This window comes from Trachurus japonicus, chromosome 18 (assembly GCF_045865225.1).
Source record: "Trachurus japonicus isolate A0001 chromosome 18, Traja_1.0".
Taxonomy (NCBI): domain Eukaryota; kingdom Metazoa; phylum Chordata; class Actinopteri; order Carangiformes; family Carangidae; genus Trachurus; species Trachurus japonicus.
In genome coordinates, this window is record NC_140924.1 from 18,468,013 (window position 1) to 18,495,882 (window position 27,870).

Below are 27,870 nucleotides of genomic sequence, written 5' to 3' on the forward strand. Positions count from 1 at the left end.
CATCATAACAGGGTCAGAATTTGTACTTGTAACTTGAGTTTTGTAACTTCAGAGTTGCAGCTTCAGTGTTTCAGGTTTGTAATGAGACTGTAGCGGGGCGCAGGCGAGAGAGGAGTTTTCCCACCAACTGATGTTATGGTAATCCCAGCCACTCTATTACTCACTCTAGTTGGACTAACTATACCTTAATTTTAAAGGACAATTCCGGGCGAATTCAACTCTGGGGTGTATTTTCATATCATTTTAGGTCTAAAAGAATGAATCTGAAGATTTTCAGTTTAATCGCTCCTGTTTTGCGGTAGTTGTGTCTGTCCCTGCATCGCCACGGCAGCAATGAATGGGAGTGGATGTAAGTTCTGCTGTTTAGGCTGTTTCCAGCCCTCAAAGCCGCAATTTTTTTCCACAGACAGCGTCAGATGGCTACTCAAACATGCACCGAGAAGTTTATTTACTTCAAGCAAGCCGACATGTTTGTAAAACTAGATCTAATTCAAAGTCTCCCGGAGTCTCGCGCGAGACCCAGTTGCCGTGTGCGGTGTGTTCACATGCAGTGGGAAAAGCTACCGTTTGTGTCATAAACACAGGAATATCAACTCTTTACTTGCTTCAAGTAAAAAAAACTTCTCGGCGCATCTTTGAGTGGCCACCTGACACTGTCTGTGGAAAAAAATGTACACTTGAAGCAAGTAAAGAGTTGATATTCCTGTGTTTATGACACAAGCGGTAGCTCCGACTGCGCCTGAATACACCAGCACTGCAACTTCGGGCTCGCGCGAGACTCCGGGAGACTTTGAATTAGATCGACTTTTACAAACATGCCGGCTTGCTTGAAGTAAATAAACTTCTCGGTGCATGTTTGAGTAGCCATCTGATGCTGTCTGTGGAAAAAAATTGCGGCTTTGAGGGCTGGAAACAGCCTAAACAGCGGAACTTACATCCACTCCCATTCATTGCTGCCGTGGGGACGCGGGGACAGACGCAGCTACCGCAAAACAGGAGCGATTAAACTGAAAATCTTCAGATTCATTCTTTTAGACCTAAAATGATATGAAAATACACCCCAGAGTTGAATTCGCCCGGAATTGTCCTTTAAGTAGAGAACAGACTGAGTGGGAGAAGCGAAACATTTCGTGTGGATGGTAGTTCTGGGAAAGTCTCCGGTGGCTCATAGACCACAGAGGAAGCAGCAAGGGAGGTGACGTCGGGCTAGAGCAGTTAAATAGAGCGCTCTGAATGCAATTTCCCAATAGGGAGCGGGCACAGGGAGTCAGCTGAGCCATCAGCTGATCTGCTCTGTGTTGATGCTGATTTAGAGCTTGATGTTGTGGCCTGCCAAAACTAATGCTAAGCTTGATACATTTATATATGTAATGAACAGGAAACATACCACTCTTGATTTCAAACCCATTCTGCAATTTACACATTCCCAAGCTAAGGAAGTGTCTTTTGACCCCAACTCCAATAGCTGCATCACCTATGAATGACAGCACAAAAATCATAATTTAACACTTTTGCACATAATGTAAGTAAAATTATAAGTCAATATTATCTTTACCTTCTAAAATACAATGAAGAGGTCGTGTCCAATCAACTTTTGGACTTTTGTAGAGGGCTATGATCTCCCTACTTTGGGATATTTTGTCTCTTCTGATGTCTACGACTGCCCGGATTGGGGGTTCTCCCTCCTTTTCCTGCAAAAGACTCCTTCTAAAAAGGGTTGCTGCCTCATGGGGGCACTTGATGCTTTTCCAAGCTGTAATTATAAAAGTATGACATGATCTGAGTTAATATTTTATTGTGTGTACACCCCCCCCCCATGACAGTTTCTGATTAAAAAATATATAATATTTTTTAAAACACTTATCAGTCAAGCAGCATAGCATCATACTTAAAGGAGTCATCACCTGGTTTTTTAAATATCCAGTCCCCCTTAAATTGCTTTGAATCAATTCTTAAAACTTATTGGAAACATAAAAAAAAAAAAAAAATCAAACATAGAGCTTGTTCTGACACTTTTTAATAAGGCAACTTTCTCTGGTGAGAGTAAGCGCGAGGTTTTGACTGGTCCGGATGTTCATTGTATTAATATGTAATGAGGCGCGCATTGATTGGATGCAGGAAGAACAGAGCCGGAATGGTGGCTGGCCCAGTGGGTTACATGCAGGCTGTATTGGAAACCGCATACTATGCTGCTCTCTGTCGTACCGTAACCATGTAAAACTTAATAAAATAAAACAAAATGTTATCGGTTCATTGTAAAATATGTATTTATTGATGCAAATGTGGTGATTTCTGTACGTAGGCTACAGAGCCCCGGGGCAAAGCTGCTGCTGCTCTGTGTGAAGCTTCACTTTTCATTCTAAACTAATACTGCCATAATTGTTAGATTTCATCAATCAGACCAACATTTATCTCCTAAAAAGAATTTAATCAGCCGGTGGTAAACCACTACAAACCTGCGGGTAAGTTAATTAACGATTGTTTACTCCCGTGGCATGACGACGTAGTTTGACCGGTTAACGAGCAGCTGCAGGCGGGTTGCTGGCAGTCACTCCTCCGCTCCTGCAGCTTCACTTCGCCCAACGTCGGAGCAAACTTCTAAACAGCCATCATTTGAACCCTTACTTTCTCGTATGAAGAATTATTAAAACTTAATAAAGTGACGAAATAACAGCGCTACAGTGGGAAATAAAACAACAAGTAATGGCGGCGCGGCGGAAGTCGGGGTGGTGGAAGAGAGGTGTGTTTATAAAAGCAGGCTCCACGGTGACGTCACCGTAGGAGCAGAATCAAAATCTCGTAATGTTGTGGTGCGCAGCCTCATGAGCTACTCTGGCTTAAACAAAGAGCCCAAACCAAAAAACTCAGCCACTTTCAAACCCCAGGTTTTCAGGCAAGTTTCCACTGAGGTCCAACACCAATATACAGTACATGTTTTAACAAGGAAAAATGCGAGTGATGACTCCTTTAACTTTTACAGGTATTATATCAAGACTTTTTGAAAACATTATTACATAGTTTAAGTAGCAAAATTATATAGGAGAAAAGGAAAATAATTTTGACAAAATAGTCCAGTACCTTCATGAGTGTCCACGCCCTTTCTCTCATCATCAAGGTCAGGAGTTGAAATGCTATCACGTACTTCCTGACTGCGTGGTGGTCTACCTCTGATGTCAGAATTGCTTGATGTACTTGGCAGATTCTCAGGTTCACTTAATTCAGAAAGACAATAATTTTGTTGGTAGGGGCACTTGTAAACTTAAAATGGACTTGAAAATGGACTTTGATTACCTTTCACCGCATGAACTGGCATGAGTGGTCAAAAGATTTGCAGGATACTGGTCCCCACAAATTGGACAGGTACGCGGAAGTAAAACTGAAACTTGTCAAACATTCTGTATTTATGATACAGATAATATCAAAGGTGCTGACTACTGTTGCAATGTTTTTCACTTTGTTCTATGAACAATATTGACTAAGTAGACTTGGTTTGCTTCAGAATATATTTTTAACATGTGCAAACACTGAATTCACATATTTGCATTCATCTAACCTGGACTTGATCTTCGTCCTCAACTTCCACAACATCGGGTTCATGTTCAACTTCCTCAACATCAGGTTCATGTTCAACTTTCTCAACATCAGCTTCATGTTCGCTCTCCATGTCGCCTGGCTGTAGTTCTTCAGGATCAGATTCCTGCCAGTATGATTTTCATTATAGAAACTACACCATTTCATTCCGTATCAATGACAATTCTTTCACATTTTGGGGCATTGGGCAAGGCAAGGCAAGGCAATTTTCAGCCTATTTGTATAGCCCATTTTTACAAACAATTTGTCTCAAAGGGCTTTACATAGCATCATAACAACATCCTCTGCCCTTAGACCCTCATTACTAATTGTTAAAGCAGAAGTAAGCAGAATGTTTGTGTTAATATAAGTCTTAAATAGTTCTATCATCCGACAGCAATCACTTCTATAGAGTGTTTGGTCTGAAACACGGGTCTGTCAGTCACTCTGCTCTGCTCTGAGCCCAGGAGAAAACTTTCCTTGTATCCTACAACCTTTATCCAATGAGGAGAGAGAACGGCATAAAGGAGCAGTCCTCTCTGTGTGTGCAGCCAAGGGATGTGCCTGAATGTGGTGACGTAGGGACGAGGACCAATAGATCCATGACGAGGGCGGGGACTGCTAACTCCATCGGCTGACAGGACGTTAGCCAAAACGACTGGATCGCTTCTGCTTTAAGTCAAAGCTTTCATGGTAGAATCACATTTTAAAAAATACCTACCTGACCACAGGTTTCAATGTGGCAGACAAGCAGCTGTAGGGGCATGCTCATCCCACAATTTTTGCATGTAGATTTAGGCATTTTGCTGAACTCCTCAGCATCAGGGGGGAGAGGATTTGTGTCCAGTCTTTCCTGCAGTGGGACAATATAAAGTATGTGTTTTCCGTTGCTGCTGTTTGACTTAAGCATCTTGGCTGTGTATCCCTGTACTCCTTGAGTCAAAACGGAAAGGGGCCTCTGTCCACCACCACCTTAAATATTTAACAGAAAAGACAATAGAATAATCATTAAAAAAAAGATAAAACACATGATGTAAGACAATTTTAGTTCATGTTATTAAATTGCTTAATGCTAGTGCCTACGTGTTTGCCGAACATTTGGGGTTTGTCCCAATGTTTACCACTACTGTCTACTTGAGGGGCCATTTGTAAATAAAAAACGGAACTATCCCTTTAATGCACCTTTCCCTCAATACCACATCAGTGCAGTATTTAGGGCTGACTATCCCCAAAATAAGACAGAATTCATATGCAGAGCTGAGGCAACAATGACTGAGATACATGCTATGAAACATTCCTTAATAATCAATCTATAACGTTCTTGCCATCTACATTATTGGACCATCTGCCCAGCAGAATTTTTTTTTTAGGTTGGATAAGGTTAAATATGGAGAATTACCAGAATACCATCATCTATTGATCAAGATAGGCAACAACAACAACAGAAAAATTATTCCTGCAGTCGGTTGCCAGACCGTTGATAAGTATAACACATTGCTGCTAACAGCTTTGGACTAATGGACTCTATGCACAGCTCCACTACTTCCTTAACTTAAGCCAGCTCCTTTATTTCCTGTCTTACATTACTGGACACACTGATTAATTCAGGTGTGTCTGACCATTATGACTACTCAGACACACCTGGATTAATCAGTTTGTCCAATAATGTAAGACAGGAACAAAGGGGTTGCCTTAAATTCAGGAAGCAGTGGAGCTGTGCATAGAGCCCATTGTGACGTTAGATCAAATCAATCAATCAATCAAACACTTTATTTATTCCCGAGGGGCAATTTAAAAGGCATAAAGAGCAGCATTAAAAGACTAACAAGACATCAGACAACATAAAACATTCCAAAGTGCTACAGTTAAAACATTCTAGATAAAAAGCTCTTGTCTCGGTGGCACCGCAAGTACACGACACAAACACAGCCATAATCGCTTGTTTATGACAGATAAGACTACACAAATACAAACATTGTAACATGCATATGATAATCCATTGAACCACCGACTGATTATAAAAAGGCTTTGTTGAAAACAAATGCCCACGATGGGGAGGAATCTTAGGAAATCAGCGGAGAAATGAGCCACAATGGCGGCTACTGGCTGCACCGATGTAAACAGGAGGTCATTGTCCAACCCGTAAAAATTTTAAAATTAATTAATTCAGACTAATTTTTTTCTTAAATTTTTTTCAATATCAATACTTTCATTCTGCATCCCTCTAAACGCACCGTGGGTGTATTGTTTCTTGAAAAATATAGCTTTTAATAAATATTCTCCATATTCAATCCTATCCTTTAATAACCCATTAATACAGAAATATTCCATACCTCCTGCTTTATATAGCAGCCAACCTCCAGTCAGTTCTCTCATTTTCGGGTACGTTTCAGTCAGGGCTCTGGCAATCTAGATTCAGATAGACATGAACATTTTTATTTTTTTTTATGCTTACTCTCCCTGCTTTTCTCACAATTTTGGACATACACAATTTATTTCATGCATGGACCAAATCTGACTTTTATACCACACAAAATGTGAAAAGTTATTTATAATTGGTGAAAAGATTAATTTATGCAGAATAGATTTTTGTTATGATGCATTCTTGATGTTTACATAGTATAGGTAACTAAACATGTATTTTTCCAAACATTATCATAACATTCACTACCTTGTCTGGTGCCAAAAAGTGAGCAGAGCATCATGACATCATGGAATTTTAATCATGAATGTTTTAGCTAAAAGACAGACATATGTAATACCTCTGTGTGGTCAGCATCGTCTTTAATGCTTATTGTCCGTTTTCCAAGTCCTGCCCTTAGGAGCCTGGAATCATCTTTTGGAGTTCTGTCTGTTATTTGTGGTAACAGACAGAAATTAAATTCCAGGTGTTTGACACCTGGAATTGCCACACTTGGCAAAGGCCTTTTTCCTCTGCCCCTCCTCATCTGGAACATTGCTGGAAACGATCTATTAAAAAAAAAAAAAAAAGCTGTATTAAATACTATAATCACTGTAACATATGAAAACTGTCAAAAATAAGAAGAAGGCAAATTATTTATTTAATTTCTGGTAAGCTATTCAGTGATAACCTCTGCCATCATAGGGTATGAAGTATGAATAACACAAATATGTGCACAATCATCACTAACTGTAACAACCAATGGATAATCTGTACATGACTGCTATACCTTTGCAATTCTCTTCCAATATTAGAAGCTGCTGGCTGCATGCGGATTGGTGGCTGGAGGCTGGAACACAAAGATTATATTGAGTGCAAAGATATGTAGAATGAGTTACACACTCCACATCCCATGCAAAGTCAAGATTGTTCTACCTTTGTATTTCTCTTCCAGTATTGGAAGCTGCCGGCTCCGGCTGCGTGCGGATTGGTGTTTGGAGGCTGGAACACAAAGACTGCTTAGAATAACATAAAATTATACTGAGTGCAAAGATGTTATCGAATAAGTCACACACTACACCTGCAAGCAGGGTTAACATTGTTTAAATGCCAACATTTGAAATTTGGGTTTGAAGTTATTTGTCCTTGTACATATTTTTTTTAATTTTATTTTGTATATAGGCCTATATAAGTATATATAAGTTATTTTACTTTTTCTGCTGCCACTTGAACAGGCTTCCTGGCAGACAGAAAAGAGCTGGACTTTGCAAACCTCATTCTGTCATTTCTTCATATTCTTTGTCCTCTGGCCAGCACTTCTCTAATTTTACCCTGTTGTTGCCTAAATTGGACATGTTCTACGTTGATAATTAGGCCTATAGATGTTAACAATACTGAGCAGCAATAAATACATTACACTCATGCCCTTCTCATCATACCTTTGCATGGCTCCTTGAAGTGGTGCAGCAGTGCTAGCATTGGACAAAATGTCCATAAAGTTGCGAACTGCTGCCTCGACTATGGAGCAGTCATCCTGGGGGAGACAATTAACCATACATTATTATAATTATGAAGTTAAAAATGAAACATCCTGCCGTGTAATAATAAGGAATAATGCAGAACAAGATTATCGGAAATGTATGGACAGCGCGGAGATGTGAACTGGTTCACCGGACTTCGCGGTTGCTTCCAGTTACTGATAATCGGACACCTCGAAGGGCATTATCCCACTTATACCATGGTCACTTACGAGATAAATAAGGCAAGGCAATTTTATTTGTATAGGGATCCCTCACCCAGGACGGACAGACGTGCAATAGATGTTGTTACAGACAAGAAAACAGTTTATAGTTTATGACACAAAATGTGGGAAACATGGAAATGTTAACAAGAGTAGGCCTAATGAAGGCAGCTTCTGGCTGGCCAGCTTAATGGGAGGACTGGATGGCAGACTGGTTCAAGTAAAGGTTAAATCAATTATTAATACTTCAATGTTGTTTTTACCGTATAAATCAAACATTTTCACAATAAGTGGCTGGGGGGAGTATTTAATCTCTGGCCTCCGATTAATTAAAAAACAAAAACGAGACTGCTGTGACTGCAGCACAGTGATTCTGCCACAGCCTAAACAGTGAGGGGAGTTGAGGTAGCGTATAGTTTTCTGGCATTATACCTTACATGAAATGGAAGATTTAGCATAACGTTTGCTGCTTGGAAGTCAAGCACAGTTGTGTGTCTGCAATGAAACAACACACGAGCACACGCACACACAGTCGCTGACAGGGGACTAGCGTCTACAGTTTTTGCCAGAAGAGTAGTCATTTCACGTCGTTATATGACCGCTATGATGATATCGAGAAACTCTTGATTCGCTACCTTACATCCCTAGTAATTATCTTACCTGAGCAGGGTCTTTTGACTCCATTAGCACTTTCTGTGCTCACTGAGCGCTGGCGGGCGGCAGAGCGATTGATGTTATCGCTCTGGCGGACGGCAGAAATTGCTGCTCTTTCATTGGATGGTAGGTTGGCACATGGGTGGGCACCGGGTTGATTGGCAAGTCAGCAAGCAACGTGCTGATTGGCTATTCATTCAGCTGTCAAAACAGGGTCAAAATTCGTACTTGTAACTTGAGTTTTGTAAACTTGTAACTTCAGGCTCGCACTTGAAGGTGGGAAATTTGTGTGTCCGTCGGATTTAGTTTTACACATGCACAAAATATTCCCACAGATACAAATATGTTTTACACATGCACAAACTATTTTTACAACTTCAAAACTTTGTTACACATGCACAAAATCGTTTTACAACTTCAAAACTTTGTTACACATGCACAAAATCTTTTTACAACTTCAAAACTTTGTTACACTTGCACATAATCTTTTATACACCTTCAAAACTGTGTTACACACGCACAAAGTGTTTTTACACGGGCACAAAATATTTTTACAACCACAAGACTTTATTACACATTTGAACATCATTGTACAAGTACAGAATCTTTATGACCCTTATTTGATCCCATAATCAATGAAACCCATGTTCTGTCTGCAACTGTGCACAGATGTGATGTGACTTAACACTGTCCTGAGGATTGTCAGTTCTCTGTTAAAATACATTGCGCCCAACGTGGGGCTCGAACCCACGACCCTGAGATTAAGAGTCTCATTATGGGATCAAATAAGGGTCATAAAGATTCTGTACTTGTACAATGATTTTCAAATGTGTAATGAAGTTTTGTGGTTGTAAAAATATTTTGTGCCCGTGTAAAAACAATTTGTGCATGTGTAACACAGTTTTGAAGGTGTATAAAAGATTTTGTGCTTGTGCAACAAAGTTTTGAAGTTGTAAAAAGATTTTGTGCATGTGTAACAAAGTTTTGAAGTTGTAAAAAGATTTTGTGCATGTGTAACAAAATTTTGAATTTGTAAAAATAGTTTGTGCATGTGTAAAACATTTTTATCCATGGGAATATTTTGTACATGTAAAACTAAATCCGACGGACACACAAATTTCCCACCTTCAAGTACGACCCTGAAGTTACAAGTTTACAAAACTCAAGTTACAAGTACGAATTTTGACCCTGTTTTGACGGCTGAATGAATAGCCAATCAGCACATTGCTTACTGACTTGCCAATCAACCCGGTGCCCACCCATGTGCCAACCTACCATCCAATCAAAGGGCAGCCGCGATCTGAGCGAAGGAATACAATGGATTCTGGTGCTGGTTCTGACCCCAAAGAAACCTTACATGTGTATGACGGCCACAACCGTATAACTACGAGTCCATTATGCACATTAGAGAGCAGAGAGACCAGGGGGAGAATTAATGGCCAGAGGAGAGAGAAATTGAGCTGTGACGTCAGTCAGTGGAGAGTTGGTCAGACCGGTACGCATTAGCTAGGCCTACGCCTACGGATATACGCTCACATCACAACATCGATTACTATCATGTATCATGCAATAAAAAAAATAGTATCATTATCCTATACAGGTCGGAGTACTGATACTTACCAATGACATAAACTAAAGAGCTTGTAACGTCATGTGTCATACTCGTTAATAACCGTGCACACTACGGGAGCACTTTACCGTCACCGTCCGCGCGAGAGAGAGAGAAAAGGGCGAGATAAACACTATCCTGAATACACCTATTACTTACATATTTTATGGGCAAACTGAATCGTAAATAAAAGAATAAAAGAACGATGACCTGGGTGAATGAGAATATCCATAGACCTATTACTTACATGCACTAGGCAGGAGCATTGACCTCTCCAGGGCAGCAGACACAAGTATATTTGAGGCAGAAATAGTTTCTATCTAATAGTTCTCTATCTTATGACTTTATTATTATTATTTTAATTCTACTGTATGTTTATTACAGTAGAATTAATATGATATCGTGATAGTGGTGTAAAGGTGCAGTATACTGAAGTTATTCCTAATATTTTGTTCACTCTGTAATCATAGGCCAGGTGCGAAATATTAGGGACACTAGTCAATATAATGCACCCTAATGTACACACATACAATTATATATTTAGGTCACAGACTTAAGACTTTTATTGACATTTAGCACACAAGTGTAACAACAAAATTTTGCAACAGCATAAATATCTTAAAAATACTATTAAGTGCAAGAGAGAAAGAAAATAAAGGAATACCACTACACTGCATACAGCAGGCAGATTGTCTACTGGGCCGAGCCTATATAGGTTTTTCTTTCTTTAACAGAACAGTCAGATCTGCATTTGATGGTTAAACCTGCATGCAGCAGCAGCAGCTTAAGACTGCTGACAAACATGTCCTTCATAAATTATGTTCATGAATTAAAGTTAACGCAATTAAGCACATCCAGTACAACACATGTAAATTAAGTGTTAACTTAACGAACATTGCAACTATTACACAGTTGTGCCAATTGTTATTAATAATCAAAAGAAAAATATCATCTGACCCATTAAAAAAAAAAAATACAGAGTGTTATGAGTATGAAAAGCCTCTGTGGAGGTATCAACGTCCTGTATTAAATCATGAATGCTGTGCAGTGAAGACGCCAACAGCTTCCTCCTTGTTGATCTTCTGGAGGGATCTGGAAAGGGGAGCAGTAGCAGACGAGGACAGGACAGTGCTGCACTCTCGTAGAGTCTGTGGTGACCTGGACCTATTCCACTCTCAAAGAATCCATGAGGAGCCAAAAACGCTGACAGACCTGAGAGACATATGTGAAAGGCAGAAAATTACAGTAGCCTACATAAAATAACACAAGACATACAAACTAAAATACAAGTTATAATACTTTTCCATCAGAAATCACAAGAAGACTCTTACCTGCTTTATTTTTGCACAAGTTCCCTCCTGCCACTCAATGTTTCCTTCGGTTGGAGTTAGTTACTTAGGTTTCTCCACAACAAGCTGGGCAGTTAGTAAACAGAGACATCATCTGGCTTTGGCAAACAATGAACTTGTCAGCAGCCCTGAAAAAAGAAAATTACCTATTAATTTGCACCATGACACATCTTGGGCTGTGCCTAGAAAGCTAGGATAATAAGAGGTCAATCTTTTCTGTAACTTCATACATTCAATGTCTGGTTTATTACATATACCCTTGTCCAACCTGCAATCCCATACATCCATACAGCTCTGTCACAGAATGTGTTAAAGTGTGTTAAAAATGGAGGTCAGATTGTGTTGGAGTTGTACCGCCTGTATGCATATAACGTTACATAGCATATATAATTAATTCTCTATATGAGTTATGTTACACTACCTGTTTCACGATGAGAAGGTCTGAGGCTGCACTGTGAGCCACTGTGGGGCACGGAGGTGCCAGGAAAAGCCACTGGCTGTCATCTCCCCTGCCTCATTACTGCCAATGTTTCCCAAATCCTTCAAAATATAGCACATTAAAATACATTAGGAATGTTTTAACTGTGCAATCAGGGTCACTGGTCTGTAACTAAACTGGACACTTCTTATATTGGCAAACCGGGTGCCTTTTCATAAGATAAGTTGTGCAAAAAACGTTGCTAACGCTAGCTAGCGTTAGCTAGCATTGCTCGCTTATTAGCAAGCTAGCTGCGCTGCTCTACAACAACCTATACACGTTGCTTCTCATGAATTAAATCATTACGTCCAGTAAATGGGTAGTTAGCAAATGTTATAAAACAAGACTTACGAGTGGCTGTTCACGTTCATGTCCAGCTGAGTCTCTGTCTGATCCGTGACTGCCTCCTGCAGGGGAGGCAACACCAGCTGCTGCTGCTGCTGCTGCTGACACACAGCGGTCCGGATGAGGCTGTCTCGGCGCCGAAGGCACCGCACCGCACCGGGGGTGGGGAGGGTCGCACAGTTCTTGCTTCAGATCCGACGTTGAACTCCATCAGATCGCTGGAGTGATAATCCTCTGGTCTAAAGCATAGGTTTAAAGTGAGCGACACACTCGCCTTTTCCATAGCTGACGTAGAGGTGAAGCCCCGTCTCTTCAGCTGCACAACACCACAGGCACGGAAGATAGCACCGGTTTTTTGTTGTTGTTCTGTTAGGAAACCGGTGGACTCGGTGTCATGACAGGCTATTTTAGCTAGTTTGTGAAACCACCACAAAGTCAATAACCATGTCCATGGTAAATCAACGCAATCCAAAAGTGCTGTGGGGGGTCTAAACCATAGACTGTAAAAATAAGGTCTAAACCTGCTCTTTATGCGCTCAGATCGCGGCTGCCCTTTGATTGGATGGTAGGTTGGCACATGGGTGGGCACCGGGTTGATTGGCAAGTCAGTAAGCAATGTGCTGATTGGCTATTCATTCAGCCGTCAAAACAGGGTCAAAATTCGTACTTGTAACTTGAGTTTTGTAAACTTGTAACTTCAGGGTCGTACTTGAAGGTGGGAAATTTGTGTGTCCGTCGGATTTAGTTTTACATGTACAAAATATTCCCATGGATAAAAATGTTTTACACATGCACAAACTATTTTTACAAATTCAAAATTTTGTTACACATGCACAAAATCTTTTTACAACTTCAAAACTTTGTTACACATGCACAAAATCTTTTTACAACTTCAAAACTTTGTTGCACAAGCACAAAATCTTTTATACACCTTCAAAACTGTGTTACACATGCACAAATTGTTTTTACACGGGCACAAAATATCTTTACAACCACAAAACTTCATTACACATTTGAACATCATTGTACAAGTACAGAATCTTTATGACCCTTATTTGATCCCATATCTCATGCTCTACCGACTGAGCTAGCCGGGCTTGTGTACTGGCCCAAAGTTTGATTTTTTTGCCCACGCCATCCAATGCTGACAACCGTGAGATATCCGTTTTTCAAGGCAGACAAAATAAAGCAGAACAAGTAAATTGTTTAAGAGGAACTAAGCAAGTCAGTCGCTTTTTCGCTGTTTTGCTAACCCTCAGCCTGGCCATGTGCATTTGTTTACAACGAAGCCAGTGAAAAAGTAATATGGAGCAGTGTCTAATATTCTAATATTCTAATATTGTGTGCAAAGCGATTTGGCTGTGTGATGTGTGTGTGACTATGGCTGAACGTGTCCGACGAGGGGGGGGGGGGGGGGGGGGGGGGGGGGGGGTGTCGCCAGCCCTAATTATAACAATAATAAATTAAAAACAAAGAACCTATTCTCTTTTCTCAAACAAAATACTTGAAGTTACTTTACTCCTTTGTGGAGACTATTTAAGTTTAGGAAACAAACTTGCTGTCTGTGCCATATACCCAGGGGGCAAAGCAAAAATAAACGACACGGAACGTTGGAATGGGTGTGTCGCGGTTATGACATTTCATTGGCGACACAGGTTCGTGTCTTAGAGTGTCACAGTTTCGGTTTCGACACATGTATCGTTACAGGCCTATCAGATATGCAACCGCACCGCTAGATGGGGGTAATTCCTGCATACTATACCTTTAAAGAAATAGTTCACCAAAAAATGAAATTCAGTCATTAGTGACTTGTGTGATTATCAGATCTATGAGAGGAGAGGAAAACTTGTTTCCGCCCGGTCTCGAACCGGGGACCTTTCGCGTGTTAGGCGAATGTGATAACCACTACACTACGGAAACTCCTGCTCTCTCACGCCATGGGGGTGCAACCAGCATTCCGACATCCCACCAGTCTGACATAGGCCTCTAATTGTGTAAATGACAACACTCTATCATTAGTGACTCACCCTCATGCTGATGAATACTCCGGAGTAGTTTTTTATTCCCCAAAGTGCATCCGGAGACCGGCGGTTCGTAGTCCAATGAAAACTTTATGAGAGTAATAACGCCAGACACAAAAACGTCCATAAAACTACACAAAAAACATTTAATATTCCTCCTTACTCCTCGTCCGCTGCAATCCAAGTGTCCTGAAGGGATATAGTCCAGAGTACCGACGTCATTTAGGACATTTTTACAGCTTAACAGTCCTGTATTGAATTTGCCTGGGGCGCGCTCTCGCGATTCACGTGTGCATCGTGCCCGACACAAGCAGGTCCATAAAACTACACAAAAACCCTCTATGACCCAGTAAATGACGCATGCAGCGTCATCTGACGTCACGTGTGCCGGTCTGTGTGGGATATTAAGTCCACAAATTGCAGTGCATTATGCAGCACAAAGCCTGTTCAAGGCAATGGAGAGATACGTGGGTGGGCTCATTCTTCATTCACCCATTTGCAATATAAAACTTCAAATGTGTGTATTTTTTCACAAATCCTGCCCAAAGTTCCTTTAAGTAGGGTTAGGGTTTGTCGTACGGAGGATACAAAAATCCTCCCCGTCGGGGAATCGAACCCCGGTCTTCCGCGTGACAGGCGGAGATACTGTCCACTATACTAACGAGGATGAACATGGGTGGAATCAATTGATTTTTCTATCCACAAATCTAGGGGCTGCCCCCAAATAGGCGACCAAAAAATCATTAGCCAAGCAAAATTTCATTGGTCAATTGGTCGCAATGCCCCCCCCCCCCCCCCCCTTTTTTTTTGGTGGTCAAAAGCTGATGTTTCAGACGGTTTGGAGACTCTGACATGAAAGCGTGTATGCGTACCACCGCTGTTCTCAACGATGAGCTGGCGCTGCCATGAGCCGCGGGCTCATCGTCACAAAGCAGATCCATGATAGTCCCGCTCCACGCCGCTGACCCCCCACCCCACCCCACCCCACCCCACCCCACCCCACCAGTCTTAATATGGAAGAACAATAAATCCTCCCCGTCGGGGAATCGAACCCCGGTCTTCCGCGTGACAGGCGGAGATACTGTCCACTATACTAACGAGGATGAACACAGAGGGAATCAATTGATTTTTTCTAGCCACAAATCTAGGGCTGCCCCCAAATAGGCGACCAAAAAATCATTAGCCAAGCAAAATGAAATTTTTTTTCAAAAATTCATTAGTCGATTAGTCGCAATGCCCCCCCCCCCCCCCCCCACACACACACACCTTTTTTTTTTGGTCAAAAGCCGATGTTGTTACAGACGTTTCTGGTTTGGAGACTCTGACATGAAAGCGTGTATGCGTACCACCGCTGTTCTCAATGATGAGCTGGTGCTGCCATCGTCACAAAGCAGATCCATGATAGTCCCGCTCCACGCCGCTGACCCCCCACCCCACCAGTCTTACACAGCCTGAACTCAGTCAGCCTGTCGATAAGTCAACTAATTGCCAATGACGACTATTGGTTGACCAAGAAAATCCTTGGTTGGTGGCAGCCCTACACTTTCCCACATGATAAAATATTAAACCGTAATAAAGTGACATCATTTCTTTACTCGCCATTCACTGTTTACTGCAGAATGCATTCAGCAAAATGACAGTTACCCAAACACTAGTTTGAGTCCACCACGCTTGTCTTCTTCCGTATCCAAGTCGAATGCCGTCGAGAACGCGTATACAGCGTCATCTGGCGTCACGTCTGCCGGACCACAAATTGCGGTGCATTGTGCAGCACACAGCCTGTTCAAGGCAATGGAGAGATACGTGGGTGGGTCATTCTTTCTGGTTTTGAACGCTTCTTCACCCATTAGCAGTAAAAAACTTAAAATGTATGTGAATTTTTTCACAAATCCTGCCCCAAGTTCCCTAGGGTAGGGTTAGAGTTTGTCATAATAGGGAGGAACAATAAATTCTCCCTGTTGGGGAATCGAACCCCAGTCTTCTGTGCGGCAGGCGGGATACTGTCTACTATACTAACGAGGATGAACATAGAGGGAATCAATCCATTTTTTTCTATCCACAAATCTTTAAGTTGCGAGACAAAAAACCCAATGCGTAGTTACACAGGTAATCGGTGAAGACCATTGATGTTTTATAAAAGGCCCCTCTCTTGTACAGACCGAAGTGGGTGATTATCAGATCCATCACTGAGAGGAAAACTTGTTTCCGCCCGGTCTCGAACCGGGGACCTTTCGCGTGTTAGGCGAACGTGATAACCACTACACTACGGAAACTCATGCTCCCCCACGACATGGGGGTGCAACCGCCATTCCGACATCCCATCAGTCTGACCTAGGCCTCTAATTGCCTAAATGGCAACACTTAATTTTCTATTATATGTCCCATCATTTTGACAATTCTTGCCTCCTATGGTCGGAATAGGAATAGGACATTTACAGTAATTAGACTGATCGATAAAACTTTGAATCATTAGCAGAATCAGTTACATTCTGAGGAATGATCAAACGTGATACTTCTCACTATTTATAACAAGAAAACAGAATGTAACAAGAGTGCAAACTATTACTGGAGTGCAAACTATTACTGGATTTTTTTTCCAGGCTGAGATTTAATTGACTCGATCATATGTTCACAGTATCATAGGAAATTATCTAATTATTCACAATATGTTAGGACTGGATGCTTTACTCCATGCAGCCGCGCCGTCCTCTCCCCCTCCTGCGGGAGTGGACAATATGACGGAGAGATGGTGGTGATTAGGGCCCAATTCCGATTCTATTTTTCATCCCTACCCCTAGCCCTTAACCCTTGCCCTTGAAACGGAGCTACAAGGAGTAGGGTTGAAAGTCAACCCCTACGAATTGGGACACCACTTCAACAATCACATACGTCATCAGTCGACTCTGCTGGCTTTCACATAAGCAGACGTGACGAGCTTTTGCCACAAATCCTCTATTCAAAACCACGTTAACTTAATAAAATAAAATAAAATTTAAAGCAGAAGTAAGTGATATATTTGTGTTAATATAAGTCTTAAATAGTTATATCTTCCGACAGCAATCACTTACATAGAGTGTTTGGACCGAAACACGGGTCTGTCAGTCACTCTGCTCTGCTCTGAGCCCAGGAGAAAACATTTATCGTATCCTACAGTTTTTATCCAATGAGGAGAGAGAACGGCATGCAGGGCTGTGTGTGCAGCCAAGGGACGCCGTGAATGTGGCGACGTAGCGACGAGGACTGTTATGGTGCGTTCAAGGAAACTCGTATTTTTCCGACCGTGAAGTGGTACCAGTTCGATCTGGTACGAGTTCACCGGTTGGAAGTTACGAGTGGCCGTTATAGTGACTTTCACCGGTAAAACAGGTCGGAAAAACACAAGTGGGTTGCCTGGAACGCTACAAAGTCGTAAGTTGTGACTTGAAGCTGTAATTTACGATTTCAAAAGCCTGCCTGGAACGCAGCATTAGCGAAAACGACCGGACCACTTACTTCTGCTTTAATGAAGACTGATCGGTTAATTGTAAAACATTTATTTATTGATGTAAATGTGGTGATTTCTGTATAGGCTACCGATCCCCCAGGAAGTGCTGCTCCTGTGTCCAAAACACATGAAGCTTCACTTTTAATTCAAACAAATTAATGCGACAATTGTTACATTTCATCAATGAGACCAGCATTTATCTCCTAAAAAGAATGTAACTACGCGGCGGTAAACCTTTAAGACCCTGCGGGTAAGTTAATTAGCGGTCGTCTTTTCTACCGGGACGAGGTCGGGAGGTTGGCTGGCTGACAAGCTCTCCGGACGGGTGGTGTCTCCGTGACGAGCCGTTGATCTGCTCCACAGGTGGAGGCTCCAACTTGGAGCTTCACTTCTCCGAAAAACATCGGAGCAAACGTCTAAACAGCCTCATGTGGATAAACCGACCGCACATTGGGATCTAAACAGCTACTTTCTCGCATGAAAAAATATTAAAACTTAACAAAATGACGTAATAACAGCGCTACAGTGAGAAATAAAACAGCTGCCGGTTGCCGCAAGATGCATTCTGGGAAACTTGCCATAGCCCTCGGTCCGTAGTGTGCCCCTGAAAAATCTCTGTTTCGCGAGATAGCCCTACCACTTCCCCCTAACCCTCGTCTGAACCAGAATTGGGACACCCCTACTACTTTATGTGAACGCGCAAAACGAAGGGTTAGGGCCAAGGGCTAGGGCTAAAGGGAGAATCGGAATTCGGCCTAAATATAGAAAAGGAATTTTGCTTTTGAGTTTCAGTTCAATACTATGGGTGTATTCACAACTGCAGTGTTAGTTTCGCACTAAATTTAGATCGCACTAAATTTGGTCCCGTTTGGGTCAGTGTGAAAGCACATCGCACTCTAATGCACCAAAACTAGTGCGGCCTGAGGAGGTGGTCTCGGTTCGGCTCCAGCTGAACTCTGGTGCGCACTAGTTGATGTGTGAAAGCAACCACACTCTGGTGCGACCCAACTGCCAGGCGAACTCAACAGGTTTGAGCTAAAAGGGCTCCCGTAGTCGCTGACAACGGGTTAACGCAGCGGGGAGACCGCCCGGTGCTCCGGTCCTACGCAGCTCTGTCCCCACAAACGAAGCAACAGCAGCGGGGCAGCCGGTCGGTGCGTGTCCGCTGAGTCCGCTCAGACACCGGACAGGTCGGCGGTCCGTCCCTTGTGTCCGCGGAGCAGCTGATTACCGAGCAGCAGCAGCAGAGGTCCGCCCGTGTTTAACGTTTAACCGGGAACTAACGGGACAGAGCTGGGTGAACGCAACCGGAAACCAGCCGGAAGTACCAAACAGAGTTATACATGCAAATAATATAGAAATAAATGACCAGAGCTACTAACAACCGGCCCTACTTGAGTTTCCATCATTAAAGTTTTATCAATCAGCGCTTCCAGATTTCAACCGGTAGTCATGGAGACATGACGCTCTCCAAGTTTGGTGCCGAGTGACAAAAAGCAGGTGTGAAAGCAACCGCACCAACTGAAAAATGAAACAATGTATCATTTTAACATTTGGTGCGCACTAAACGTGTGAAAACACCCTAAGATGTTTCTGAAACAATTGCTCAGTCAAATGCAAAAAATAATGTTGTTGTATTAAATAATCTAAAGCATGATATGGTTTGAAATTAAACGTCTTAATGGCGATAATAAAAAACGTTTTGTGTGTGCGCAACAGTTAGGCCTTTAAGTGGCGTACGTGACTTTCCACGCCAAGGTTGTGATCTATAAAAAACAAACTTGATAGGAGAATGTGCACACCCATTAGCAGTAAAAAACTTAAAATGTATGTGTATTTTTTCACAAATCCTGCCCCAAGTTCCTTTAACCCATTTAAGCCGGGACAGCATTACTGCATTTCTACCATTAAAACCGGGGGCGCTGTTGCGTCGTTCTACCTTTAAAACCGGGAAAGCGGATACGTCATTTTGTAGTCTTTGTAGTTTTTTCCACCTATTTCCGGTCTCTTGGCCAATGAAATGCATCAGAATACGTGTGGGAATGTCGCAATGCACCATGGGACTTTTCCAGACTTTTCAAGAACTTTGAAAACATGGCGCAAGACGAGTATAGGGGAGGGACCTCAGAAGTAAGTGAAGGAAGCGATTTGGATGAAAACGGCACCGACGATTTTATTGCTGACCCGGACTTTGTGCCCTCTGAACCCATCGACCGGGATTTATGGATGAGAAACATGTTTATGGACGAAGAAGAAGATGAGGAAGATGATTTTGCAGGCTTTGAAACGGAGTGGAGGACGAATAATTTCCACCCCAACCCTGCAAGGCAATTCAACCGTACCCCAGGGGTGAAACTCAATATTGCAGATGCAACACCGGTGGAGGTATTTCAACATATTTTCACCGATGAACTGTGGTCGCGTCTCGTCACCGAGACAAACATTTATAGCGACCAGACCCAAAGCACCCCATCCAGGGCGAAGTCAGCGAGGTGGGCGCACGTGAGTTTGCCGGAGATGAAGATTTTTATTGGGCTGTGCATCGGCATGGGGCTCCTTGTGCTGCCGGTTCGCAGAGACTACTGGCGACAGAAAAAAGATCTTTTCAAGACCCAGTTCCCAAAACAAATGTCCCGGGACAGATTTGCGGCTATCTGGAGGTAATAACAATAATAATACTAATTGATTGTGATGATGATGATATAAAAATCATGACTGTTTATGTCTTATTACTTTATGCGTCACTGAGTACCCATAAAAGTGCAATATAGATCAAATGTATTATTGTTTATTATTATTATTATTACAGTAGGCTAATGAGAACTAGGCTATGTCTATTTCTTCCAATGGTCATATCATGTTTACATCTTGCTACTGGGCATGTATTAGTATTATGCAGAGGATTTTATTTTATTTTATTCAGTCATCATCACATACAGGTATAAACAGTAGCTTACAGTCCATTGTAATTTCAATATAGATAGTGTATTATGCATAGTATTTTTATTCAGGCATCATCACATACAACTGTAAACAGTAGCTTACAGTCCAATGTAATTTACAATATAGACAGTAAATGTCACATAATCACAACACATTATAATTATGACAATGTTTTATATTATGCTTTCATCTATGTTAACTTACCTGTGTCTATATCTGAATTTTCAGGTATCTACACCTCCAGAATAACCAGGCACCAGATATAAACAGACAAGACAAGCTCTGGAAAATGCGCTGGTTTCTCGAGTACCTCACTTCCCGATTCCAGGCACTGTATGAGGTCAATGGGACTGTGTCTGTGGATGAGAGTATGATCAAATTCAAAGGGCGTCTCTCCTTCAGGCAGTACCTCCCCATGAAGCCGACAAAATGGGGTGCCAAGGTGTGGGTCATGGCGGAGAGCTCCACGGGATATGTGACCAACTTCCAGGTAAGAAAAATGAAATCTGCACAGGAAGAGGTTCCTGTGCAAATATGTATTGTTATTGTAATGTGTTGTTATTTTGAGTGACCTTTCAAGCGCCAAGGCAGAGTCCTGCATCGGGTCGGATCCCCGCGGGTATCCGACGGGTACCCCGCAAAAACGGTGTTCAACGGGTGGATAAGCTGTCTTGTGAAAATTCACGGGTCGGGCACGGGCGGAACTCAAATGAACACGGGTGGGTACGCGGGTGTATGTGTAGGCCTACAGAGGAAAACTCACGCGCAGCTGCATGAACCAGCGTAGCAAATCTTTTTTTTTTATCACTCACGGCAACAACAGAGCAGCATCTTGATGTAAATAAACGATCTTTGGCCGCTCGTGTGACCGCTCACAGCTTTCCCTGGAGTTTAGCCTGTCATGGCTTGACTGCTCAGCTTCTGGGTAAGCTACAAACACACCGATGGGATCAATGTAAAGGCTGAAGTGTCCTGCTTTCATTAAAAAAAGAATTACGTCGCTATCATTCTCCGTTCCGGAAATAGCCGCGAAAGAGTACGGCTCCCCCCTCTCTCTTTTCTTTTCTTTTTTTCTTTTTTCTAAAGAGTACGGCTCCCCCCTCTCTCTTTTCTTTTCTTTTTTTCTTTTTTCTAAAGAGTACGGCTGTACCCCCGTTATCGCCGGTGATGACGGCGATCTAACGGGCAGCGGGTCTTAATATTGACGGGCGTGTCGGATCCGGGTTGTATTCAGAAATAATCACGGGTGACGGGTCGGGACACGGGCTTAAAAACCAACGGGTCGGGCGGGCGCGGGTTTCCAAAATTGGACCCGTGCAGGACTCTGCGCCAAGGCTCTTCCTCAGACTTCTTTTTCTTGCATACTTCCAGGTCTATTCAGGGCGTGAAGGGGCACAGGAGAAGGGCCTGGCCCATCGTGTGGTCATGGATTTAGCCACCCCCCTACTTCGTCTCTCACCTGTCCATCTACATGGACAATTTCTATACCGGGGTAGAGCTGTTGGAGGAGATGAAGACCCATGGCCTGAATGCTTGCGGCACTATTCGCGCCAACAGGAAGGGCCTTCCGAAGAACGAAATGCTGACCAAGAAGGCTTCTTTTTAAAATCTCCCATAGGTTATACAGGCATTTTTTCCAGGCGTTTTAGGCCTAAATGGGTTAAGTAGGGTTAGGGTTTGTCATAATATGGAGGAACAAAAATTCCTCCCCGTCGGGGAATCGAACCCCGGTCTTCCGCCTGACAGGCGGAGATACTGTCCACTATACTAACGAGGATGAACACGGAGGGAATCAATCGATTTTTTCTATCCACAAATCTTTTAAGTGGTGAGACCCAAATAAAAAACCTCCAATGCGTAGTTACACAGGTAATCGTGAAGACCGCTGATGTTTCATAAAAGACCCCTCTCTTGTAAAGACAGTGTTGGGTGGTTATCAGATCCATCACTGAGAGGAAAACTTGTTTCCGCCCGGTCTCGAACCGGGGACCTTTCGCGTGTTAGGCGAACGTGATAACCACTACACTACGGAAACCTCTGCTTCCTCAAAATTGGGGGTGCAACCGCCATTCCAACATCCCACCAGTCCGACCTCGGCCTCTAATTGCCTAAATGGCAACACTTAATTTTCTATCAAATCATCATCATTCCGACAAGTTTTGCCTCCTATGGTCGGAATGACGGTATTTTTTTAAACATCCTGCCTTTCCGACAATTCCTTTACTTGCCTATTTTTTTCCAAGATTTTGCACTGGTTGGGCTTAGGCAATGATGAAAGGAGTTGGTTACGTTTAGTAAAAAGACCAGGGGTCTCATTTATAAAAGTGTACGTATGCCCAAAAGCCAAGTTTTGCGTACACCAAAAAATATTCAGATTTGTAAAACCATGCGCATGCACACTTGTAAGCAAACTTCTCTTTATAAATCACAGAGTTCCTACTAGGGATGCACCGATCCACATTTTTTCACTTCCGATCCGATCCCGATACAAGAATTTTGATATCGGCCGATACCAATACTATTCCGATAGCAGAGCTTTTTTTTCTTGATAAAAATACTTGTGCAATTTCAACAATAATATGCCTGTTCTGCCTACTATGTAATTTTCACACTTGGCAAATTCATTCTGAGGGCCAGATTGGACTCCCTGCTGGACCAGTTTTGGCCCGCGTGCCGCACATTTGACACCCCTGGTCTACAATCTGAAAAATGATGAGAAAATTTTGAAACCTCCCCCCCACACACACATACACCTCCGAGCTTGTATGGCCCTCCCCTCGGAGCCTCCTAACGACACACCCCCGACCGCCCTTTAAGGTTCCCGAAGGTGTGAAAATGACCTCTGTAAAGTATGTGGAGTTTCTGACTGACCACTTTCTTCCATGGTACAAAAGGAAGAACCGTGCTTTCCGTAACAAAATCATCTTCATGCATGACAATGCACCATCTCATGCTGCAAGGAATACCTCTGCATCATTAGCTGCTATGGGCATAAAAGGAGAGAACCTCATGGTGTGGCCCCCATCCTCCCCTGACCTCAACCCTATTGAGAACCTTTGGAGCATCCTCAAGCAAAAGATCTATGAGGGTGGGAGGCAGTTCACATCCAAACAGCAGCTCTGGGAGGCTATTCTGACATCTTGCAAAGAAATTCAAGCAGAAACTGTCCAAAAACTCACAAGGTCAATGGATGCAAGAATTGTGAAGCTGCTATCAAATAAGGGGTCCTATGTTAAAATGTAACTTGACCTGTTAAGACATTTTTGATTGAAATAGCTTTTGATTTCACTAACTATGCCCTCCTAATGCTGCACATTCAAAAAATGAGCATTTTCAGTTATTAACAACCTATAAAATGTTATAAAACTCTGTTGTGCGTAATAATTTGGAACAGTGCGTTTTAAGTTTTTATTTTTGGAAAAAATACTGTTATCATTGGGAGGTTTGTTCAATAACATTTGAACTCATTAAATAACAGTTGATAACTTGAAAATTATGCTGACTGTCGTTTGCATCGACTATTTAGGAAAATCTGAGAAAAATATAATTTGCATTATAATTTGGAACACAGTGTACAACAATGACAACAGTTCTAATCAGAAACGAGTTATTAGCCATTCATCATAGTCTCACTCTCCCTCCTTTCTCCTCCAGCGGTGCCATGGTGCAGAATTACGCAGGGGGCTCACCGCTGTATTTATACATTTACAGTAATTAGACATTTACAGTAATTAGACTGATCGATAAAACTTTGAATCATTAACAGAATCAGTTACACTCTGAGGAATGATCAAACGTGATACTTCTCACTCTTGATAACAAGAAAACAGAATGTAACAAGAGTGCAAACTATTACTGGATTTTTTTTCCAGGCTGAGATTTAATTGACTCGATCATATGTTCACAGTATCATAGGAAATTATCTAATTATTCACAATATGTTAGGACTGGATGCTTTACTCAATGCAGCCGCACCGTCCTCTCCCCCTCCTGCGGGAGTGGACAATATGACGGAGAGATGGTGGTGATTAAATATAGAAAAGGAATTTTGCTTTTGAGTTTCAGTTCGATTCTAAGATGTTTCTGAAACAATTGCTCAGTCAAATGCAAAAAATAATGTCGTTGAATTAAAGGGGTCATACCTATGTTCCCACAGCCCTATGTTCCCTCAGCCCTATGTTCCCTCATTTCTAACTTTTGTTGTCACTGAAAATTAGGCCCTATGTTCCCTCAGCCCTTTGGTCCCACCATTGGTTGGGTTTAGGCAATGAAGAAAGGAGTTGGTTAAGTTTAGTAAAAAGACCAGGTAGAGGCTAGACAGGCCAGATAGGTAGAGTCCAGATAGGTAGAGAGAGTCCAGAGGGAACATAGGGCTGAGGGAACATAGGGCTGTGGGAACATAGGCACACTCCCGAATTAAATAATCTAACGCATGATATGGTTTGAAATTAAACGTGTGAATGGCGATAATAAAAACGGTTTTGTGCGTACGCAACAGTTATAAATCACTTATAACTGTTGTGTACGCACAAAACAGGGCCTGAAAGTGTGACTTTCCACGCCAAGGTTGTGATCTATAAAAAACAAACTTGATAGGAGACTGTGCACACCCCTAAGCAAACTCTGACCCATGCGTACGCATGGTCTGGTCTGGGGGAAAAGGGGAAAAAACCCTGCAATGCATATTTACACAGGTAATCGGTGAAGACCGTTGTTGTTTTATAAAAGGCCCCTCTCTTGTAAAGACTGTGTTGGGTGGTTATCAGATCCATCACTGAAAGGAAAACTTGTTTCCGCCTGGTCTCGAATCAGGGACCTTTCGCGTGTTAGGCAAATGTGATAACCACTACACTACGGAAACCCCTACTCCCTCAAAATTGGGGGTGCAACTGCCATTTTGACATTACACCAGTCCAACCTCGGCCTCTAATCAGTCCCTCCAGGACTTTGCGGGCTTTTTTGTGATTGTTGCAGCCTAAAATGCCTGATTTTGCGGCCACATTTTGAAAAAATTGCGGTGCATGTAGCAATGTTTTAAGTGCTTTTGTTGCGATTAAATTGTGGGAGACAGCGAAATTTTTTGAAATGTCACAAAATAATGTGAGGTCCTGTTATACCAGCAATTTTCCACTTGTTAACTCATTGAGTGCCAACCACGTAATTTCTCGTTTTTCGTTCCCATGCGTTGAGTGCCAAAAACGAAATTTTTCGTTTTTTGCTTTTTTTTTTAATTATGAAAATAGACACTTTAATACACATTATATGTAAATTTGGGGACTCTACGACGAGGAGAACTGAAATAGATGACGATCAAAGTCACATGACAGCTCATGATCTGGAAGTTTTTATCATAACTCAGCTTCTGCAAACGGAGTTCTGCATGCAGATGCAGCGCAGCTGCTCCGCTGCTGCTCCGCTCTCACCTGCGAGGCTGCAGCAGCTGGGAGCTGAACCAGGAAGCTCTCAGCCCACTGTCCCGCCCGGTCTTCATCTGGAGCAACACCGTGTCCTCCCCAAAGTCCTCCCGCGGTAAAATCTGATGGTCTCTGGACCAAAGCAGACCGCCGGCACCGACCCGTACCACAGACGGACCGCGACCACCGGCGGGACCGGTGTTCGCGAGCCGCTGTGGCCGACAGACCCTCACGTTCCGCGGCGAGAGGCTGTGACACGGCACGGTGCGTCTGTGTTATTGTTGTTTAGTGGCGCCCCCCCCGCCCCCGATGGTGGTTTTGTGAATAGAACAACAATTGTTGTGTATATTTATCTTATACGAGCCCTTTGATCCAGAAATGCGAGTGTCAGAAGAGCGACAGGCACAAACAGCGCACCTTTCATAAAAGACGCTCTATCTCCTTTTCTAGAAAAAAAGGAGGGATTTTGGTGAAACCCAGCCATGTTTAGCTTGACTTTTCTCAGGAACGGAGGCACGTAGAAACAAACGGTTTGTGGCCATTTGAAGGATAAAGTTAAACCTTTCAAATGAGCTACAGTATGTGTTGGTGGCAATAATATAGAATACACTATGGCTCTAAAATAAAAAGTCAAATATGGTCTAATTTGCCGGTACACTTGACTAAAACTTTGGAAAGGAGCGCGGCACTCAATGAGTTAAGAAAGGCACAGGAAAATTACATAGAGTTGAACGTTGTTTTACTTTTAATTAAAATGTCTGTTTAAAAATCACGATAAAACAACTTTTTAAAAATGCCATTAAAACAGTCCAGTCTTTGAATAACAAAGGTAGAGTGGCTACTCAAGTCCAGGGCCAGGGCCTTAGGATGGGGGAAGGGGCACCTGGCCGTCGGCTCCTTATTCTCCTCCAGCGGTGCCGTGTTGCAGCATTACGCACGGGGCTCACCGCTGTATTCATACATTTATAGTGATTAGACTGATCGATAAAACTTTGATTAGTTGAATCAGTTAGTGGTATCCACCATCCTGAAATATATTCTGAAGAATTAATGAACATGACACTTTTCATTATGCTGGTTTTTGTGATGAACAGCATTAAGTAGGACTGGTAACAAGAAAACAGAGTGTAACGATTGTGCGAAAGATTACTGGATTAGGTTTTCCCAGGCTTTGATTACTAATTGACTCTCAATCAATACGTTCACAGTATCGTAGGAATATATTTAGTTATTTACACCATGTTAGGACCGGATGCTTTATTCCATGCAGCCGCACCATCCTCTCCCCCTCCTGCACTCCGGGAGTGGACGATATGACGGAGAGATGGTGGTGATTAAATATAGAGAAGGAATTTTGATTTTGAATTTTCAGTTAGATTCTAAGATGTTTCTGAAACACCAGTCCAATGCAAAATAACGCTATTTAATTAAATCACCGTGGCAACATAGATCTAACGCATACGGGTTGAAATTAAATGTGTGACGGCCGATAATAAAAACATAATCGTTCTTCTCTCTCTGCATTTCTTCAATCTGACTTAAGTTCACCACCACACCGTCTGTGTCGCTGATTCCCCTTTTCCTCCAAACCATGCGTATGCATGGGTCAGAGTTTGCTTAGGTGTGCGCACATTCTTCCGTCAAGTTTGATTCTTATAGATCACAACCCTGGCGTGTAAAGCCACTTCCTTTTTTTTTTTTTTTTACACCCTTTTCCCCTCGTTTTGTACGTACGCACTTTTCTCCGCCAAATTTGGGATCTATCAAGCCAAAACCTGATGGGGAAAAGTGCGGACATTTCCACCCATTTTGACCATGGCGTATCATGATTTACACCCTTTTTGAAGAACAGGAGGAATTT

At 42.5% G+C, this 27,870-nt stretch overlaps 7 non-coding genes across 7 annotated transcripts; all 7 read right to left on the minus strand.

Moving 5' to 3' along the window:
- Nucleotides 1–13,994: 13,994 nt before the first annotated feature.
- Nucleotides 13,995–14,067, minus strand: trnav-aac (transfer RNA valine (anticodon AAC)). The gene has a single exon. It is a non-coding gene; the product is annotated as a tRNA-Val (tRNA).
- A 696-nt stretch (nt 14,068–14,763) lies between these two features.
- trnad-guc (transfer RNA aspartic acid (anticodon GUC)) lies at nt 14,764–14,835 on the minus strand. Its single transcript has one exon. It is a non-coding gene; the product is annotated as a tRNA-Asp (tRNA).
- Nucleotides 14,836–15,199: 364 nt separating this feature from the next.
- Nucleotides 15,200–15,271, minus strand: trnad-guc (transfer RNA aspartic acid (anticodon GUC)). Its single transcript has one exon. It is a non-coding gene; the product is annotated as a tRNA-Asp (tRNA).
- Nucleotides 15,272–16,368: 1,097 nt separating this feature from the next.
- Nucleotides 16,369–16,441, minus strand: trnav-aac (transfer RNA valine (anticodon AAC)). The gene has a single exon. It is a non-coding gene; the product is annotated as a tRNA-Val (tRNA).
- A 5,859-nt stretch (nt 16,442–22,300) lies between these two features.
- trnad-guc (transfer RNA aspartic acid (anticodon GUC)) lies at nt 22,301–22,372 on the minus strand. The gene has a single exon. It is a non-coding gene; the product is annotated as a tRNA-Asp (tRNA).
- A 185-nt stretch (nt 22,373–22,557) lies between these two features.
- On the minus strand, nt 22,558–22,630 carry trnav-aac (transfer RNA valine (anticodon AAC)). The gene has a single exon. It is a non-coding gene; the product is annotated as a tRNA-Val (tRNA).
- A 2,753-nt stretch (nt 22,631–25,383) lies between these two features.
- trnav-aac (transfer RNA valine (anticodon AAC)) lies at nt 25,384–25,456 on the minus strand. Its single transcript has one exon. It is a non-coding gene; the product is annotated as a tRNA-Val (tRNA).
- Between the last annotated feature and the right edge of the window lie 2,414 nt (nt 25,457–27,870).